The 4512-nt window shown below is 47.8% G+C and overlaps 1 pseudogene; it reads left to right on the top strand.

The window, feature by feature from the left end:
- Positions 1–1684: 1684 nt before the first annotated feature.
- LOC114470851 (sperm-associated antigen 6 pseudogene) lies at positions 1685–4283 on the top strand (annotated as a pseudogene).
- Positions 4284–4512: the final 229 nt, after the last annotated feature.

Below are 4512 nucleotides of genomic sequence, written 5' to 3'. Positions count from 1 at the left end.
TCTGAAATGTTGGCCATAGAAAGCTGATTACAGAGAGGCAGGTTTCTGACCTTCCTATGATTGTTTATGAATTTATTAATTGTTTATGAAGTTTTGTGAAAAAAACATCTCATGTTCACAAGTTGGTGGCGCTGTGTCTACAGTCAGTTATTGTTATTGGTATGTGTTAGTTGTCGTACAGTGATAGTTTGTGTGAAGTTTCAGATCGATAAGATTTACTGTTTTAAGGGTTAAAATGGTGATCTTGACCAGAGTTGAAGGCTTGCCATGCCCACACTGTATGAGATATGGAAATTTGAGTTTTTAGTACCATTAACATACATCAAGGGTAGTGTCACTTGCAAAAAGTGAGGAAACCCGACTCTCCAGAGATGCCACGCCAAAAAGAGCCTGAGGAGAACCAAGAGGCCAGTCAGCAATGTCTCCATCCAGGAGGTCAGTGTGGACATTGTGGAAGAGTACAAATACCTGGGAGTGGTGATTGACAATAAACTGGACTGGAGGAGGAACACTGACTCCCTCTACAGAAGGGGCCAAAGCCGTCTCTATTTTCTTAGACGACTGAGGTCCTTCAACATCTTCAGGAAAATGCTGAGGATGTTTTATGAGTCAGTGGTGGTGAGTGCGATCCTCTACGCTGTTGTTTGCTGGGGGAGCAGACTGAGGGTCACAGACACCAACAGACTCAACAGACTCATCCACAAGGTCAGTGACGTTGTGGGGATTAAACTGGACTCTCTGACAGTGGTGACAGAGAGGAGGAGCCTGTCCAAGGATGAAGGTCATCTTGGTCAATAAGTCCCACCCACTCCATGATGTGCTGGTCAGTCACAGAAGCACCATCAGCACCTTTAGGACCTTTAGAACCTTCAGCACCAGGCTGATCCAACCACGGTGCTCCACACAACGCCACAGGAAATTATTCCTGCCTGTGGAGATCAAACTGTATAATTCATCACTGTAACCTCACAGCTTGATTGTTGTAAATATCTGTATCATATTTGTATATCATTTGAATATTGTTATTATTATTATTATTATTATTATTATTATTATTATTATTAGTAGTAGTAGTAGTAGTAGTAGTAGTAGTAGTAGTAGTATCTATCCTACTTTATTTTCTACTATTGTAATGTGTGTGTATCTGATCCCTATTTTTTAACAGTGTTTTACTTAATTATACAATTATTTAAAGTTTATTCTTTCTTTTATCTTTGTTAAATGTTTTATTCTTTTATTTGTGATTTTTTTTCTGTGGCTGTAACATAAGTAATTTCCATCTGGGATTAATAAAGGAATTCTGATTCTGAAAAAGCGGCATCTCCCACACCTGAGCACTCCAGGGAGCACAAACACACACAGCCGCCACCTCATCCTGAGGGCCCCCGTGAGCACACACCCGCCCACGCCCAACGCCCTGGGTTTGGGTCCAGGGAACCCCCCCACCCGAGACCCCAGCAGATGGGCAGAGACCAAGGGGCAGCCAGCATCATCCTCGTGCGAACTAACGTATCTTATTCAGCAGCCAATCAGGAGTCAGCATTTTCCTCTGCTCTTGATGATGTCACAACTTGTCTTCTGCAGCCAATCAGGAGTCAGCATGTTTCTTTGCTGTTGATGATGTCACAGGTTCTCTCAAAATCAAAGAAAGCTCCTTTTTCATAGGTTCCTTTAATGTCACAGGATCCTTTCGAGTAGCCACTCATCATCACACCAATAACAACGAAAGAAGAAAAAGTTCATTACTTCAACAAGGAATTACAGGAACAAATTTTGAGACAAAATGGAGAGCACTCTCTTCAACCAAACACTTGATATGGAGTCATCTTCTGACAAACCCACCATGATTCAGCAACAGATGATTGAAGCCTATGATCAGTCCCAGACATTAAGGATGGAATTTAAGCAGATGGTTGCTGATTTGTCAATCAACTCTGAGAACATGAAGGTCCAACAAAAGGAAAAAATGATTACCCAGTTGCGTCTTTTCATGTTGGATGAGGATCCCAGCATCCAGCACAATGCAGTTTTGGCTCTGGGCCGTCTGGTAGAACACAGTGAAGAGCTGGCTAGGATTGTGGTGAAGAAAGACATCCTGCATCAGTTGATCTGGTCTATTCCTTCACAGCCTCATCATTATAAGAAGGCTACAGTGTTTGTGCTGCATGCTGTGGCCAAACACTCCCCTGAGCTCTCCCAGGCTGTGGTTGACAGTGGTGGGTTGGATATTTTGGTCTCCTGTTTGGGAGCTGTTGACCCTGAGGTAAAAGAGGCTGCTGCCTGGGCCCTGGCCTACATCGCACAACAAAATACAATGCTTTCTCAGGCTGTGGTGGATGCAGGTGCAGCCTCTCTGCTGTTGTCCCTGCACACAAATGACCTGGATCGGGAGGAGGTCAACACTGGCACCATCGCACTCCTGAAACAGATGATCCGCAGCCCTGATGTCAAACTGAAAAGGCAGGTGCTGTTCACTCTCATTCAGATCAGTAAACACTCAGTAGAACTGGCTGAGATGGTGATCGCGGCGTACATTTTCCCAGATGTCATGATCTGCCTCCAGGACCCGGATGAATATGTAAAGAAAGATGTCATCACCTTGATGTGGGAGGTGGTCAAACACAGTGCACAGTTATCTCAGGTGATTGTGAACTGTGATGGTTTAGTGGAGGTGGTGGACTACCTGGATAAAAGCCGTGGAAGCATGAGACTTCCCGGGATCATGATGCTGGGATACGTCGCTTCTCATAGTGAAAATCTCGCTATGGCCGTCATCCTCTCCAAGGGGTTGCAACAGCTGGCCATCTGTCTGTCCGAGGAGGATGAGGATCACATAAAGGAGGCCACCGTATGGTCCATTGGTCAGATCGGACATCACACACCAGAGCACGCCAACGCTGTAGCCACTGCAGGCCTACTGCCTAAATTACTGCAGTTTTACACGGGAGCAAGCAGTTTGGAGGACCTGCGGCTCAAAAGTAAGAAGGCTCTGAAGAACATCCTGCTGAAGTGCACTCACCTGCCCAGTTTAGAGCCTCTCCTCAGCAATGCTCCCAGCAACATCTTAAATCATGTGCTTGGCCAGTTCAGCAAGGTTATGCATCATGACAGTGAAGCTTGCCAAGAGTTTGTGATGAGTGGTGGGTTAAGTAAAATACAGGAGATGGATGCTGAGCCTGGTTCAGCTCAGAGGAAACTGATCAATTCCATAAAAAGCTGCATCCAAGAGGCTTCAGCCAACCGCCTCAGAACGGCCAAGACCCAACACACCCCGCTGCCTCCCCGAACACCCGCCACTAGAACCCCTGCTTGCACCCAACTTCCCAAACCTTTTCATGACCCAACACCCAACCCCCGGGGAGGGACCAGCAGAAGAGCCAAAACCCAACACACCCCGCTGCCGCCCCGAACACCCGCTACGAAGAACCCTGTTAGCACCCGCCCTCTCAAACCTATTCATGCCCCAACATCCAACACCCAGGGAGGGCCGAGGGAGCCCCCCATTCGAGACTCCAGCAGAAGGACCAAGACCCAACACACCCCGCTGCCGCCCCGAACACCCGCTACGAGAACCCCAGCTTGCAGCCAACCTTCCAAACCTATCCTTGCCCCAACACCCAACCCCCGAAGAGGGCCCAGGGAGCCCTCCATCCAAGGCCCCAGCAGAAGGGCCAAGATCCACGCCCAGGGAAAAACCAGCGAGCACCCTCCAGTGGCCAGGTCCAAAGCCAGCAGATGCAAGACCCTAGGCCCAGAAGCAACTGATCCCAAGGCAGCACCGGTGGCAAGCCCCCTCACCGGCAACCACGAATCCTGGCCAATCACTCCAGAAGCAACTGATCCTGAGGAAGCATTGGTGGCAAACCCCCCCACCGGCACCCAAGAACCTCGTCCAATCACCCCAGAAGCAACTGATCTTGAGGCAACACCGGTGGCAAGCCCCTCCACCGGTACCCAAGAACCCTGGCCAATCACTCCAGAAGCAACTGATCCTGAGGTAGCATTGGTGGCAAACCCCCTTACCGGCACCCAAGAACCTCGTCCAATCACCCCAGAAGCAACTGATGTTGAGGCAACACCGGTGGCAAGCCCCTCCACCGGTACCCAAGAACCCTGGCTAATCACTCCAGAAGCAACTGACCCTGAGGCAGCATTGATGGCAAGCCCCCCCAACGGCACCCAAGACCCCCATCCAATCACTCCAGATAGCACTAACCTAGGTTTAGAGTAATGAAAAAGAAAGATTTTTTTCGGTGCCTCGGAGAACTTGAAAGAGAGAACTGAAAGAGAGAACAGAATTTGAAATATTATGGATTATTGAGCCTATTGACACCAAACTTGTCAAAATTGTCTAAAACCTCTACTTGACAATAAAACTGATTTTGAATATTAAAACATACTGGTCCTTTGTGTAAACTTTCCAGCGTACAGTATTTTTAATTGGAAGAGTTGAAGAATTTCCATGCAGGACCTGAACATAACATTTATTGTCAGTGTGAGTGTGTGGGTGCG

Source organism: Gouania willdenowi, chromosome 10, assembly GCF_900634775.1.
Source record: "Gouania willdenowi chromosome 10, fGouWil2.1, whole genome shotgun sequence".
In the NCBI taxonomy this organism is placed as follows: domain Eukaryota; kingdom Metazoa; phylum Chordata; class Actinopteri; order Blenniiformes; family Gobiesocidae; genus Gouania; species Gouania willdenowi.
This window is presented reverse-complemented; position numbering and strand designations above follow the sequence as displayed.